The following is a 17,341-nucleotide window of genomic DNA, read 5'->3' as shown; positions in this document are numbered from 1 at the left end:
TTGTGTTGCCTTTCCTGTATTGCGGCCCCAAACCCCCTTATTGTCACTGAGGCTGGTTCTGGGACTTCGGACGTCTCTACATTGAAAGTGAGCCTGTCGTACGCCTTATCCCCATATTATAAAATTAACCTTTTTTGCTCCTGTGTCTTGGCCCTTTGGTTCCTAGGTATATTCTCCCCTTTTTACGATTGTATTGCCTATGCTTCTTGCTGATTGACTCTGTAATGTTTGCCTTGGAACCTTTGCTTGCTTTACGTATTCAGGCCGGCCGACTTGGTTGTAGGCCTAGACTTGTATATCCTTTTGACGCTAATAAAGGTTTTAAAAAAAAAAAATAATCTGAATTGGCTGAGTTGCCCACATCCTACATGGATTGATTTGACATCTTTGGAAGAAAATAAAAATGTACCCACGTTGACTGTATACTTTCAGTCAAGAGCCCAGATTTAGAACTTTAAAAAAAATGTATAATCCTGGGTATATCACTTTTGTTGTACACATTCTTGATTGTAAATGTAGGAAATTAAAATAAGTGACAACCAATTGTACAGTGTTGACTATTATTTTCGTAATTATATCTTCCCACCCACTTCCCCATTGCATCCTTGCTTGTATACTCTGGTTGAAACCAGGCCCCAAACTAACTGTAGACCTTTGGTTCAAGGTATGTCTTCTGTGTATCTAATGCAAAAGGAAAAAGATGCAGTAAATGAGCTATATCAAGTGGGTCACATCTTTCATACTGGCAGGAGAAAATCCTTCTGCAAAGGGCCGGGAGGAAGGCAGGCCGAGTCATTCAGATTCTTATAAGAGACGGAGGGTGTGGTGGCTTTTTTTCTTGTGATAATTGTTCTTTGGGACCCGCTCTGTGTGGCCAGCTGTGAAACAATTAACCTTGCACGCAAAAAGTTATGTTTGTGCCGATGCATAGAATAAAGGAATTATTTAAGTCTGCAGAATGTGTATTAGCATTTTATAATATTTAAAACACAGTGTCAATGGATATAAGGCCGTTGTTGTGGAGATGTTTGAAATAAGCGTTGAGTTTCTCCATTCCCCTTCTATTTTCCCAATGCCCCTCCCCCCAGACACTCGCTTTGACACTGGATCCAACCCAGAACCCAGGACCTCTGCGCTTCCTCTGGGTGTTGCACACCTAGAACTTAAGAAACCCAGGCTTCTGGAAATAGTAAGCTCCAAGCCTTTTATTCAGCCCCTCACCTGCATTGCATTGTGTTGTTGAAATGCTGTAGAAATCTCCTGGCTCTTTTAGAGCCCTCAAGGTGCTTTCTGTTTGGTAGAGTGAGTAGCTACTCTGTTGTGTATCACTACAAGAGGGGAAGGATTGGTAGAGGTGCCTGCTGCAAGCAGACCCTACTGAGGCCCTACTCTACAGGGTAGGACCCCCATGCAGTATTAATATTACTGCAATCGAGAGGTGAATTGAGAATTCAAGAGCAAATAAATTTGGCAAACTATGCAGAACAGCCATTGCTAGAGTATGGCAGCCTTATTGGGACCTCTCCTTGCATCTGCTGTGGGTGAACCACTGCCCTTCCCATGTGCCTTGGTCTGAGCTCAGCCATTATCTGGACACTGTTTTTTGTTTTTTTTAAATATTTTTATTTGCATTTTATCATATAACAACAAGACAGTCATGTCATCACTGGTCAACATATCCCGCCTTCCAACCCTCCACCCCCCCCAGCCTTACCAGTAAAAACAATACATCAGTGTTCATCCCACACCATTCCACTAGCACAATGTGCGTCCAAATCTGCAGTGCCTTACCAGAATACCCTCGCCTCCCTCTTGGCTCTGTACGGACCTTCTCCCCACATCTCTTATCACAGACCCCCATCAAGGCCATGATATTAACTCCAAACCCTGCCAAATTTTTTAGGGCAGCCCCACGCCTTGTATGTGACCCTTTCAGCAGCCATATAAAGGTCCAAGCCTCTCCTCCATTCCTCTAACCGTGGTGTTGTAGCTGCCCCCCAGTACTTTGCCACATCTCTCTTAGCTACCACCAAGGCCAGGACTAAGAAGGTCAGTAGCGGGTGAGTGAGATCTATATCGTTGGTCATACCTAGTAGGACCATTTTAGGATCTGCTAGCAAGGAAGCTTCCAATACCTCACCCAATTCTCTCAGGATCTCCCCCCAATAAACCTGAATCTGCTGACATGACCAGAGTGTGTGGTAGAAGTCCCCCCCTTCTCGGCTGCATTTTAGGCAGTTCGTATCTCCTATCTTTCCCAATCTATATAGGCGTACCATATCAAAATAGGTCCTATGGAGGACATTAAATTGTATAAGCCTCAGCCGGGATTTAATTGCTACTTCCCTTGGATGCATGAGAACCGTGTCCCAGTCTACCTCGTCCATTTCGCCCACATCATTCTCCCATTTACTCCTAAGGGTACCTAGGTCATCGGGCATGTTGTTCATAAGAGTCCTATTTGTAAGTGACACCGCTCTCTCTGGTATTTGTTCTTGCAATAGGCGGCCCTCTAGAGGTGCACATTCAGGGAGTGTGGCCACCGGGATCTCCTCTGCCCGCCACGCATGTCTCAGCTGAGCATATTTAAAGTATTGCATGGGGAGCAGGCCAAATTCTGCTCTTAGGGCTGGGAATGACTTCAGTTCCCCCTTCGCAATCACGTCTCCTAGCGTCGAGATCCCTATGTCATCCCACCTCTTGAACCCGTTCAGTTTATTTAGGTCTTGCAGCCATGTGCAGTGCCACAAGGGTGTTTGTCTGTTGGGCCTCTTTTCCCAGCCTATGATCCTGTTTGCTCTATGCCATAACACCAGTGTAAGCCTAGTAGCAGGCAGCAGTCTCCCCTTCCCTTTGCCCCCGTATAGGTAATAGTTGTAGGAGCAGGTACCCATAGCGTGTCTCTCTAGTGCGTATGTGGGTGCGTAGCCGGGGTGTGAAACCAGTCATTAATAGCTACCAAGTGTTCTGCCCAATAATAAGCTTCAACGCTGGTAAGTGAAATCCCACCACTATATTGGTGTCTCTGTAAGGTTGACAGTGCTACTCTAGGCTGCTTACCGAGCCAGAGATAGGTGCGGACTTCCGAATTTATTTCCTGGAACACCCTTCGGGGGAAAGGGTAATATTCGTTTTGGAATGCATATAGGAGCTTGGGCAGCGTCATCATCTTGAACATGGCCGCGCGACCAAGGAGCGTGAGGGGTAGGAGCCGCCATCTAGTCGCGTCCTCTACAAAATTGCGTAGTATCCGTCCGACATTCTTGTCGTACGAGGTGGTCTTATCGAGCGTCATGAACACTCCAAGGTAGGTAAAGCCCTCCGTTGTCGTCTGTAATCTGTCCGGAAGGTTCGTCCACTGCTCTTGGCCCCTTGGGTCATATAGAACCGACTTATGCCAGTTAATCCTATATCCCGCGTGTGCTCCATATCGTTCCAGCTCTGAGAAGAGCACTGGTATCGTCGTTTCTGGGCGTGTTATATAAAGGAGGACATCATCCGCGTAGAGGGATATTTTTACCTCTGTGGCGTCTAGTGGCCCCAGCTGAAAAACTCTGATGTCTGGATGTTGCCGGACTGTCGCTGCAAGCACCTCAATCGTCAACGTGAAGAGTTAGGGGGACAGGGGGCATCCCAGCCTAGTTCCCCGTCACACTGGGAAGTCCCCAGATATAATCCTGTTTACCTTGACCCTTGCTCTTGGGTCTATATAGAGTAGTTGTACCCATTGCCGGAAATTTGGACCAAAGCCTAGGACTCTCTCCAGGAAGGGCCAATGGACTGCGTCAAACGCTTTCTCAGCGTCAAGCGAGAGGAACCAATGGGGGTCTTGCCTCCTACTCACCTCCTGCAGCCAGTTATGGGACCGCCTGAGGTTGAATCTCATAGCCCTACCCGGGAGAAATCCCATCTGGTCCAAATGAACTAAGTCTGGGATTACCCTCCGCAATCTGAGCGCTAGTACCGTCGCCAGTAGTTTTACCTCAATATTCAGGAGGGAAATAGGATGGTAGGAGGTGCATTCCTCTGGCAGTTTACCTTCCTTGAAAATCGGGATGATCGTGGCCATGCGGAGGTCTGGAGGAAGTTCCCCGTCCTGACGTGCCCCCTCAAAGAACCCCAGCAGATGGCGAGCCAGAAGGTCTGCCGTTTTCTTAAAGAACTCTGCCGGGAACCCATTCGTGCCTGGGGCTTTCCCTGCACGTAGTTTAGCCAGGGCCCTTTTAACCTCTTCCAGCGTGATGGGAGCCTCTAGGTCCTTAAGGTCTGTGTCGGTCATCACTGGGAGGTCAAGGTGCTCCATATATTTCAGGGCATCCTCCTGGGCGCCTAGACCTCTCGCCTCATAAGGCCCTTCAATACGCTCGGGATCTGCAAGTCCCTGGCTGACAATCTCCAGGACCCCTGTCGCTGGGTCCTTCTTCCCACCTTTACCACGAGCGGGGAGTGGTCCGATATTCCACTGTCTTTGTACTCAGCTGAGTCATCTCTCGCTACAGCGTGTCGGGCTAGAAAGATATAATCTAGTCTAGAATAAACCTTATGTGCGCTTGAGAAGAAGGAATAGGCCCTTTCTTGTGGGTGGAGCCATCTCCAGATATCTGTTAGTCCTATAGCATTGATCATGTTAGAGAGGGTGTTCGGGGTCTGGTCTCTGACCCTATCTCGGGTTCTATCGAGGGTCGGAATCATTACGTCATTGAAATCTCCCCCCAACACCTGTATAGTATCAGATGTATGAAGTAGAACCTCTGTAGCTCCTTTCAGTGTGGCTGCCTGTAGTATAGGTGGTGCGTAGGCCGACACTATCGTGTATTCCTTCCTCTTCCAGGTGCCCCTTACCTCAACATATGTCCGCTGTGGGTCTGTCTAGATCCGTACCACCCGGAACGGTTGGTTCTTCCTTATCAGTATTGCCACCCTTCTCGAGCCTTTGGTGAATCCCGCATGTGCTAGGACTTTGTATTGCCCTCTCGCTAGGAAACCACAATTGCTACCCATAAGGTGTGTTTCTTGTAACAGTACGATATCCGGGCCGACCCTTTTGATGTATGCGTTCACCAGGCCCCGTTTGATCCTACTGCCTAGCCCATTCACATTCCACGTTAGTATCGAGAGCCCCTCCAGGTCTTGCCTCTGCTTTTTGTGTCTACCCGGCATCCCGCCACGACCTGCTGCGAGTGGTGTTCTGGCTTCTTGCTAGTGGAGTGTCCTGTATTTCGTCATATGTGACCTTTCTGACATGTCCCGTTCCCTCCCCCTCCCTACCCCCCTCCCGCCCTCCTCCACATTCAGTCCCTCAACTTCCCCAAACTGAGAACACACATAACTCCCCCCTCACCCCCCTCCCTACCTCCCCCCCTTCAGTCCCAACTTCCACAGAAACAGGACTGTCGGCGGAGAGGGTATGTTGCCCTCCCGTGGAACCCCCCCTTTAACCTACAATTGCGATCTGTGTAGCAGGTATGTTACACATTCCCACCCGATCAACTTGGAAAGTCAAGAGAACAGTGCGTAAAAGTAAAAAGCAAAACAATAGGTAAAGTGGTGTATCAACTTGCGTGCCCCTTAGCGATGAGCTGCAATCTCTACTGCCTGGTCTGCCACCGTTCAAGAATGTGAGTCCTGGGTATCAGTTCTCGGGTCTTCTGTCAGTCCAGATGCGTCGTGCTCCATTTCTCGGATTGCCACCACTAAAGGATGCATGGAGCGCATCTCCTCCTCTTCCCCTCAGGAGGAGCGACCCCCGGTGTCATCTTCTCCTTCAGAGCGGGCATTCCTCTCTAGGCAGCGGAATCCAGATCCCGCCGAGTTCCTTCTCCGTCGTCCTGACGAGTTGCTTCTTGGATATGGCGCTGTCTGTATCCGTCTCCTGCTCCTCGGTTTCTTCGGTCTCTGGTTCTTTGGCAATCCCCACTGGAGTCCACTGTCTGCCATCCCGTCCACCACCCTATTTCCTTCGGCTTCCACTCTACGGAGTGTAGGACGTCCCTCCAGCCATTGCCACGCAACTTTCGGATGGTTGAAGAAGTGCGTTCTGTCTTCGTATATCACCTTCAATTTCGCCGGGAAGAGCAACATATATGTGATATGCAAGTCCCTCAGCTTCACTTTCACCGCATCAAAGGAGCACCGTTGTTTTTGCACCTCCTGGCTATAGTCTGGGAATATCATAATGTTTGTGTTCTCTAGTCGGATCTCCCCCAGCTTTCTGGCCTCTCGTAGTATCAAATCTCGGTCCGCAAAATTGAGGAAGCGTGCAATGGCCGGTATTGGTCTCGCTCCCTCCGGTGGCTTTACCAACAGCACTCTGTGTGCCCATTCAAAGACAAAGCAATTTGAGAACTGTGCCTTCGGGAAGGTTTTCCTCAACCAGGTATGTAGGTAAGTCGCCATGTCCATCCCTTCGATGCCTTCTCTAAAGCCCACAAAACGCAGGTTGTTGCGTCTCGCCCTATTTTCTGCATCGTCCACCTTCCATAGCAGTTGGCGATGTGAGGCCTGGAGTTCCGCCATGTCTTTCCGAAGGGTAGTGAGTGAGTCCTCTGCCTCGCTTCTCCGCTTCTCCGCCGTGTTCACCCTCTCTGTTAGATTTCGGAAGTCCTGTCTCAGTAGTGTCACTTCTGAGCCCACCTCACCGATCTTGACCTCCAGGGCTGCCCGGGACTCTTGAATGTCTGCCCTAGACGCTTGAATCGCCCCCATCAGTAACTTGGTGTCCGAGCGTGTGCCGGAGGCGGAAGGTGTAGCCTCTGTTGGCGGCCGGGTCGTGGCGTAAGTGTCCATGGTCCCCTGCCTGGAGGTTTTAGCGGCCATGTCTTTTTTTCCCATCTCAGACACCTCCGTGGGCTCACATGCGCAGATGGCTCCCTCACGTACCCCTCGCCGCCTCTTCTCCAGGCGGTGGGGAAGGTTCGTCTTCCTTCTACCCCTTCGTATAGGCGCCACTCGGCCACTTCCCCCTTCTGTTCCCGGAGTCTCCTCTTTCCCAGAGGCCTCTTCCCCCGTCTGCACTTTGTCTGATGGCGTCAACTCATCTACCCCAGCTCTCCACGATCCTCCCAGGAGCTAATGGCGTGCAGGGCCTAATCCATGGGCAGCAGGTTTCACGTAGTTATTCCACGCTTCAGCAAGCAGGTTCTCCGTCTTCAGTGATGGGGCCTCCCCTGGACCCGGAGAATGTTGATCAATCAGGCTCTCCTAGGCCCTGAAACGATTCAGAAAAGGGGGTGGTGATGAACAGAGTGTCTGAATTAAGCAGACCACTCTTACCCAGTCCAAAGATCAGGGCTTGATCCATCACCGTTATTTATCTCACTGCCCCATCCCAGCTCAGAACCTGGCTATATGCAAATTAGTCTGTCCCTGGCCCAGTGCATCATGGGAACAGGGCAAACCAAACTACCAAGCCAATTCTTCACCAGAAAGGAGACAAGCTACCGGGGACCGGTTTCTGGCATTTCAGCCTCTTCGGCCCGGCTTGCTTGAATCCTGATGGAGCAGTGAGAAAGGGACTCATGTCTGAGTATACCCTGCCACACCTATAGTGGCCAAAAACGATTCAGAAAAGGGGGTGGTGATGAACAGAGTGTCTGAATTAAGCAGACCACTCTTACCCAGTCCAAAGATCAGGGCTTGATCCATCACCGTTATTTATCTCACTGCCCCATCCCAGCTCAGAACCTGGCTATATGCAAATTAGTCTGTCCCTGGCCCAGTGCATCATGGGAACAGGGCAGACCAAACTACCAAGCCAATTCTTCACCAGAAAGGAGACAAGCTACCGGGGACCGGTTTCTGGCATTTCAGCCTCTTCGGCCCGGCTTGCTTGAATCCTGATGGAGCAGTGAGAAAGGGACTCATGTCTGAGTATACCCTGCCACACCTATAGTGGCCAAAAACGATTCAGAAAAGGGGGTGGTGATGAACAGAGTGTCTGAATTAAGCAGACCACTCTTACCCAGTCCAAAGATCAGGCCTTCTCTAAAGCCCACAAAACGCAGGTTGTTGCGTCTCGCCCTATTTTCTGCATCGTCCACCTTCCATAGCAGTTGGCGATGTGAGGCCTGGAGTTCCGCCATGTCTTTCCGAAGGGTAGTGAGTGAGTCCTCTGCCTCGCTTCTCCGCTTCTCCGCCGTGTTCACCCTCTCTGTTAGATTTCGGAAGTCCTGTCTCAGTAGTGTCACTTCTGAGCCCACCTCACCGATCTTGACCTCCAGGGCTGCCCGGGACTCTTGAATGTCTGCCCTAGACGCTTGAATCACCCCCATCAGTAACTTGGTGTCCGAGCGTGTGCCAGAGGCGGAAGGTGTAGCCTCTGTTGGCGGCCGGGTCGTGGCGTAAGTGTCCATGGTCCCCTGCCTGGAGGTTTTAGCGGCCATGTCTTTTTTTTCCATCTCAGACACCTCCGTGGGCTCACATGCGCAGATGGCTCCCTCACGTACCCCTCGCCGCCTCTTCTCCAGGCGGTGGGGAAGGTTCGTCTTCCTTCTACCCCTTCGTATAGGCGCCACTCGGCCACTTCCCCCTTCTGTTCCCGGAGTCTCCTCTTTCCCACAGGCCTCTTCCCCCGTCTGCACTTTGTCTGATGGCGTCAACTAATCTACCCCAGCTCTCCACGATCCTCCCAGGAGCTAATGGCGTGCAGGGCCTAATCCATGGGCAGCAGGTTTCACGTAGTTATTCCACGCTTCAGCAAGCAGGTTCTCCGTCTTCAGTGATGGGGCCTCCCCTGGACCCGGAGAATGTTGATCAATCAGGCTCTCCTAGGCCCTGGGCATCCCTTACTCCGTCCTGGGGCTGGGCTCCGGCCGGTTCTGCAGACCTCACCGTTTTTCTGGCCTCTTAGTGGCGGCGGGTGTACGTGGTTCTTCTCAGGGGCCCTGTTCTAGTTGTTTCTCTGCCCCGGGTCGGGTAGTGCTGGGGGCCAAGCCCCGATCGGCGCCTGTGACTTCGGCCTGGTCTTTCTGTGCGGCAGCCCCCTCCGTTCCGGGGCCTACCTCCGTCGCTGAGGGCCCGCTGTCCTCCTGGGTCCAGTGTCTTGGCTCCCGTGCCCTCTGCCACCGATGCTGGGATCCCCCCCAGAGCCCCCAGGTATGCGGGTCTGTTTGGCAGCGTTAGGGGGTCGCGGAGCCCTTTGTTGGCCTCCGCCTCACCAGCTCTCTTCTGGAAGCCCCGAATCTGGGGCTCCCGGCCTCCGGCCTTGCGCCTCTCGGCCCCGTAGGTGACTCCCGCTATCTGCCTCAGTCTTGGGTCAGGTGCTGCCGGGTGCTGCGAGCCCCTATCGGCGCTGGTGGGCTCTGCTGTAGTGAGTCTTCCCCCGCTGCTCCTGGGACACGGGGTGCTCTGTGCGCCTTCTCAGCCGGGTCTCGGATCGCACCACTAGTCTCCGGGCCTCGGAGTCACCCTGCAACTGCGGGAGCAATTTTACCAGTTCCGATGCCTTTCCCGTCTGCTCTTCTGCCCCTAGCTTCATACCGCTGCGGTCCGGCTGCCTCCTGGGACTCTCGCGTGGGTGCACGTCTTGTTTCTCGGCCTGCCTCCGTCTCTCATGGTCTGGCCGCCATCTTGGGACTCGCGTCCGTGCTCACGGCAGCTCCGGCGTCAAATTACTCCGTCTTTGGTGGCGTTGGCTTCAGATTCCAGACCCCAGGGCGCGTCGGGTCTTTCACGGTCCCGTCTATGTCGACACTGGGCTCCAGGACAGGTTTTGTTGGTCGGATTCAGAGCAACTCATCAGGAGCTACTGCGGAGCACGTCTTAACCGGCCATGTCGTTGGCCACGCCCCCTGATCTGGACACTGTTGACCTTGTTTGATGGTCAATGTTGAGATGGCCTTTTCACAGATACAAGTTAACCTGGGAAGGAAGGGGCGAGCGCACATGACCAAAGACTCACTAAAGAAGTATTGTATGGTGTAGTACAATAAGTACGATTTGTAAAAATGTACTTGGCCCTCATATACACTGTATGTACGCTGTCTATATACAATACACTATCCATGCAGAACTGTTTCTGTTGTTTTTTAATGTGTAACCACTGATACACACTATTTTTTATAGCATTGAAATCATTGGAAAACACTGAAAAAACCCCACAAGAATTTACCAAAAATAGAAACTGAAAACAGGAAAGCCTAACTATGCCTTTCCACTCTATGCCACTCCACTCTATGCCACTCTACTATACTCCATTCCATTCCACATCTCTATATGCCACTCTACTCTAAGCTACTATACAACATGGCACTTTACTCCATACCACTCTACACCACTACTATCTGTGCCAGCCTCCCCTACGCCACTCGACACTATGTCACTCTATGCCACTCCACTCTACAACACTCTAATCCAAGTAACTGTGTGCCACTTCATTGTATGCCACTCTATGCTCCTCCACTCTACGCCACTCCATACCACTCTATGCCACACACTCTACTTTACACCACTTTACGTCACTCAACTCTGCGCCACTCTATTACACTCCATTGTACACAATGCACCTCTACGCTACTCCATGCCACTCTACTCTATACCACACTTCTCGACACCACTCTATGCCGCTCTATTCTACATCACTCAACTCAACACCACCTCCAAGCCACTCTAATCTTCGCTACTCTACTCTACACCAATCCAATCTACTCCACTCCACTGTACACCACCTTATCCAACTCTACGTCACTCCACAATACTCCACAGCACACTATTCCACTTGAGCCCACTTCACTCTACACCACTTTATGCACTCTATTCTATCCCACTCTACTCCATGCCACTCTATGCCATTCCACTCTATGCCACTTCACTTCATATTAGTCTACTGTACGCCAATCTATGCCACTCCACTTCACTCCAGTTTATGCTACTCCATTCTTTGCCACTCCACTGTACACCATTCCACTCAGTTCCACTTTACACCACTCTTCGCCACTTTACTCCATTCAACTCTATTATTTGCCACTTTAGTTTATGCCTCGCTACACTACTCCATTCCACATAATGCCTGTATACACTACTCCATGCAACTCTACTCTATGCCATTCTACTCTAAGCCACTCCACGCTTCTCTACTTTTCACCTCTCTACACCACTCCACTTTATGCCACTCACTCTATGCCACTCTATGCCACTCCATTCTACTCAACGACACTCTACTGCACTCCAACCAACTCTATGCCACTCTACTCTATGCCACCACACACTTTGCCCTTTCACTCTATACCAATCTACTCTACACCACTCTAATCTATTCAATGCCATTCTATACCAATCTATGCCACTCAACCCCATGCCACTCTATTCCACCCCACTCTTTGGCACTCCACTCTGTTCCACTCTACTCAGTTCCTCTCTGTTTCATGCCACTCTGCTCTACTTCACTCCACTCTTTGCCACACCCCTCTATGTCACTTACCACTACTCATTACCACTCTAGTCTACTCTATGCCACTCTACACCACACCGCAGCCCAAACTCTGCAATACATCCTACACAACATCCGCATTCTCCACAAACACGCCACAGAAATCTAGGACCTCCTCAACAGCACCTATCCCGATGTTGCCTTTCTCACCGAAACCTGGACAAGCGCCACCTCGGGACCTGACACTGCGATCGCCATCAACGCAAAGGATGCAAAATCACTGGAAGGACCGCCCAAACCGCCCCAGAGGAGGCATTGTCATTGCCCACAAGGCCAACCTTTACCTGAGCACCTACACCATCGAGCCTATAGACCTAATGGAACACCTCCACTTCAAGATACAGGTCAACACTTGCTAGTTTTCACGCTCCTGAGGCGGAAGCCGGGAGTTAGGACACTCAATCCCGAATTGTGATTCTATTTGTTTTAATATCGCCGCTTTTAATATCACCTATTTGTCCCTCTCAGCACAACTGCCTCATTCTTACCTGCCGCATCACATCCTGTTTGCTTGCTTCCCCCCCGTGGGACCTCTGTAGTCTTTTCTGAGCCGATTTAGGGCTCGATTGACTGACGATCCTCTCACCTCCAGGTGCAGACAGCGGGCGCCATCTTGGGTGAGGAGGAGGACAGCGTTCTAGTGCCACGGCCGATTTTGGAGCCCTTGCATTATAAAATGAACGGCATTACCCGTCCGCGCCGATGGCGCCCCGGAGGCGTGCCAGAGGCAAGCCCGTCTGTGCCCGTCCGTGCCCAGCCGGGCCTCGGGCCAGAACCTATGCCCGTTTTTGATGATGGCTATACCTGATACACACGGAAGGATCCTATTCTATTGAGACCCCCTAAAAATACGCTCTGCCATTATGTGCATAAGCAGGAAGACACCTATTCTCATTGCAGTCTCTGTAGCTCCTATTCGTGGGGATTAAATCTTGACTCTTTAGCCCCCACTGATTTGCGCATGGCCCTTTTGAACTGTAGGTCCCTCCCCAAGCACTCTCTGGAGATTAATTTTATGCTACAGGACCACAAATTAGATATCTTGTTCCTTACGGAAACATGGCTAACCTGTAACTCAGAGGCTGACATTGTCCGGGCTCTCCCCCTGGGGTTTCTAATTCACTCTCAGACTAGGCCTTCTGGTAGAGGAGGTGGACTGGCCATACTGTACAGAGATCACTTCATCTGTAGAGTGAAGGATGGCGGCATTTCGGAGTCTGAAAGCCGCCATTTCTCTTTCCAACTATCTCCTACCATCTCTTTTACAGGCCTTTTAGTGTATCGCCCCCCCTGGAAACTCTAGCCACTTTGTTAACTCCCTCCTAGAAACAGTTACGGTCCTGGCGTCCTCCTCCACCAATTTTACCATCCTTGGGGATCTTAATCTTCATTTTAATGACCCCCTAGACGCAGTGGCGGAGGACCTCCAACTCGATTTCAGATCATACGAGATACTACTAGTTAATACGGGCGCCACACATAATAAAGGCCACCTTCTTGACCCGGTTTTCACCAATATTCGGTCACTTCAGGCTAGCCCCCCATTCCCCCTCCCAGACCATTTTTTGGTCCCTTTCTCCTGGCAGGGTGAGTTTGAAATACCACAAACCCCTAGTACCCTATACTTTGGAGAGGGCTTGGTCTAAGCTCTCCGTCGAGAACTGAACCCGTTTACTCGAATACTCCATCCCTCCCCATGATCCGGACCCTGTGGCTGCGGATATTAACCTAAAAAATTGGCTCACGAACTCATTAGACCTAATCTTACCAAAATAAAGACTGGGGAAAAAGACTGGGAGAGTAGGCTCTGCCCCCTGGTATACTCCTGAGCTCAGAATCCTAAGAAAAGACTGTAAGAAGGTCGAGCGCACCTGGAGGAAAGACTGGAGCAATACAAATAAGGATATATACCGTGCTGCTATCAGAGCATATAAAATCGCCATTAGAAACGCCAAGATAATATTCTTCGACGAAAGAATTAAAAGCTTCTCTAATTCCACCAGAGAATCCTATCAGATTATTAAAGAACTACTGAAGGTCCCACCACTGTCTCAAGATACGTCAGGAGCTAAATGAAATGAACTTGCCAACTATTTTGATTTAAAAATCAAAAACATCTTAACTACCCTGCCTCAACTGGTTAGCCATGCTAACGCCGACAGCCTGCTCCCTGCGGTTGGCCCTCAGGTTAATGCTTTCAATCCAGTCTCAGATGAGGAATTTCTTAAAGTTTTAGCAGCTATGAAAAGCAGCTCACCTAGTGACCTGGTCCCTATGCGGTTTCTTAAACAGATCGCCACTACCATTGCTACCCCAGCAACTGAGCTCATTAACACCTCACTTTCCCAGGGCATTATTCCGCCCAGTTGAAAAGGGGCCATTGTAAAGGCCCTCTTAAAGAAACCACCTCTTGACCCATTGGAGATGGCAAATTTTAGACCAATCTCACTACTCCCAGGATTCAGTAAGATCACAGAAAGATTGGTGAATTTCCAACTTTCCCACTTTCTGGAGTCAAACAAACTTCTGCGGAGCTCTCAAACTGGATTCTGCCCAGGCCAGGGCACAGACACGGCCCTCCTCTCTGTCATCGAGGAGGCAAGGTGCATCTTGGATTCAGGGGGATCAGTGGCAGTGATCCTCCTGGATCTGAGTGCAGCCTTTGACACGGTCAATCACCGTGTCCTTATCCAGCGCCTGGCTGAGGTGGGAGTAAGGGGCTCTGCCCTGGCTTGGTTAACATCTTATCTGAACAACCGCACTTTTCAAGTCTGGGAAGGCAATTCACGATCTGCCTCAATCCCACGCCAGTGCGGCGTGCCTCAGGGCTCATCTTTAAGCCCCACGTTGTTTAATGTGTACATGGCCCCCCTGGAGGATGTGGTTGTCCCGTTTGGGTTTAAAATTGTAAGTTACGCAGACGACACCCAACTGGTCGTCTCACTCTCCCAACTTGATCAATGCCCGGATAATTTTCATTCTTGCTTGACGAAAATACATGCCTGGATGTGGGATTCCTCTCTTAATTTGAATGGGTCAAAAACCTAAATCTTGTTACTAGGTCATAAGGGCACCTCTATACCCTCTACCATCTGGCCTGCCTGTCAAGGGGATCTCCCCAGCCCAAAAAAAGAATTAAAAGCTTAGGGGTCTGGTTGGAACAGGACCTCTCATTTAAAACACAAGCAAAAAAAACAGCAGGAATCTGCTTTGGCCTTCTACGGTCTGCTCGGAAAGTTCTTCCTCTCCTTCCGCAGTATTCCAGGAAGCTGCTAGTGCAAGGACTAGTTTTGTCCAGATTGGATTACAGTAATGCCATTTTGGGGGGGCCCCTGAAGACACCATTAATAAACTCCAACAGACACAAAATGCCGCAGCTAGGCTATTAACGGGTACCTCCGTTAGGACGTCAGCAAAACCAGCACTTAAATCGCTTCATTGGCTCCCCATCCGTGAAAGGATTAAGTTAAAATCTTTATGTATCGCCCATAAACTTTTTCAAGGTAAGGGACCTGCTATCATGAGGAGTCTAGTCACGCCCTACAAGGCTAGTAGGCCCCTGCGCTCTGATAATGAGTGCCTGTCGAGAGTGCCAAGATTCAAGAAGGCACGCACAGGAGGCCACCGCTTTTCGGTTAATGCGGCGTCACTGTGGAACTCCCTTCCTTCTAAACTGCGCATGGAACCCTGTCATTTGCATTTCCGGAAGCTTTTGAAAACCTTCCTTTTCCCCAAGTGACCTCTTGTCTTCCTTTCTCCCTCTTGAGCCTGATTCTAGTGCAGTGCTGGGATGCCTCCGGGTAACCATGCGCTTTATAAAACTGCTTACATTACATTACAGTACATGCCACCCTCATCTACTGACCTCCCGTTCCCGTGCATCTTCCTCCAACTCCATCACCGACATAATCACCTTGCATCCCATCACCTCCACTGACTACATTTGCTGGGAGACCTCAACCTCCACTTCGACAGACGCCAAGACCTCAAATCTTTCTCCCTCCTGGAAAACCTTCACCTACTCAGACTCAATCAGATCGTACCAGGACCACGCACTCAGCAGGACACACCCTATCTTCACAGCAGGAAACTCCATCTCCTTCAGCCACACCTCCGAACTCTCATGGATGGAACACCGCTGTGTCCACTTCACCCACAAAGAGAATATCGCCCGCAGACAGCCACCCCAGCTCCAACACAGGAACTGGAACAAGATATCCAACGAGCAGCTCACCGCCACCCTCAACGGCTCCGCTCCCACCGCCTCAGACAATGACCCCACCACCGCCGCCCTACCCTACTCAAATGGATTATGGAGTGCGGCAACACAGTCGCCCCCCTCAAGAATTCCTCCAACTCTCACAGCGATAAGGCCAGCTGGTTCTCCACCGAACTCTGGAAATCCAGACTAAACTGCAGACGTCTCGAAAAACGATGGAGGAACTCCAGAACCCCAACAAACCTCGTCAACTACAAAACAGCAACCACTGCCCACCACAAACTCATCAGATAGTCAAGGAAGAAAGCACTTCAGGACAGCATCTCCCCCTACACACACAACAGCATGAAATTCTTCGGTATCATCAAAGAGTTTGCCCAACCAAACAGCAAGTCCACCAACATTCCACCCTCCAAGGACCTCTGTGATAAACTCAGCGCCTTCTTCCATCACAAAATCAAGACCATCTATGACAACAACAACAACCTCAATGAGGAACCCACACTGACCGCTCCCTGCACCACGCAGCTGACACTGGACAGCTGAACCACCCTCAGCATTAAAGACACCCTAAAGACCATGAGGACCATCCACTCCGGAGCCCCCATGGACCCCTGCCCCCACCACATCTACCACAGAGCCACAGACATCATCGCCCCGAGCTACAAAGAATCATCAACCGATCCTTCGAGACTGCCTCCTTCCCCAATGACTGGAAACACGCCGAGATCAACCATCTCCTAAAGAAACCCTCGGCGGACCCCACTGACCTCAAGAACTTCAGACTGATCTCCCTACTTCCCTACCGGCGAAAGTCATTGAAAAAGCTGTCAACAGCCAACTCGCCTCCTTCATCAATGAGAATAACATCCTTGACTCGTCCCAATCAGGCTTACGGAAGAACCATAGCACAGAGACCGTCCTCATAGCTGTGACAGATGACATCCGCTCTCTCCTCGATAGAGGAGAGACTGTGGCCCTCATCCTCCTGGACCTCTTCGCAGCCTTCAACACAGTCTCACTCCGCACCCTAGCCCACTGACTCCACAATGCAGGAATCTGGAACAAAGCCCTCAACTGGATCTGCTCATTCTTCTCCGGCAGGCCGCAGCGGGTCAGACTCCCTCCGTTCATCTCGGAGCCCACACCAACTACCTGCGGAGTCCCCCAAGGATCCTGCATCAGCCCCACCCTGTTCAAAGTCTACATGCCCCTCTCACTTCCATCGTCAGATCACACAGACTCAACATCGTATCGTACTCAGACAACACACAACTCATCCTCACACTATCCAACGAACCCAACATCTCAAAACACAACTTTCAAGAAGGAATGGAAGCAGTCGAGAGGTGGATGAAGAACAGCTGCCTACAACTGAACACAGTCAAAACTGAAGGACTCATCAGAAGGCCCACATCACAATGCCTTGAACGACACCTGGTGGCCCCCCGCCCTCGAGACCCCCTACCCAAGGACCACGCACGTAACCTCAGAATCATCCTGTACTCTGAACTCAAAAAGGACCTCCAGATCAACGCCGTCACCTCTTCCTGTTTTCACACCCTCTGTCTCCTATGTAAAACTTTCAACTGGATCCCCTTCAAACGTAGTAAAACCATCACACACGCCCTCATCAGCTGCAGACTGGACTACGGCAACATACTCTATGCCGGGATCAACAAGAACCTCACCCGCAA

Source organism: Lissotriton helveticus, chromosome 2_1 (genome assembly GCF_964261635.1).
Source record: "Lissotriton helveticus chromosome 2_1, aLisHel1.1, whole genome shotgun sequence".
NCBI lineage: Eukaryota > Metazoa > Chordata > Amphibia > Caudata > Salamandridae > Lissotriton > Lissotriton helveticus.
Note: the sequence above shows the minus strand (reverse complement) of the source record.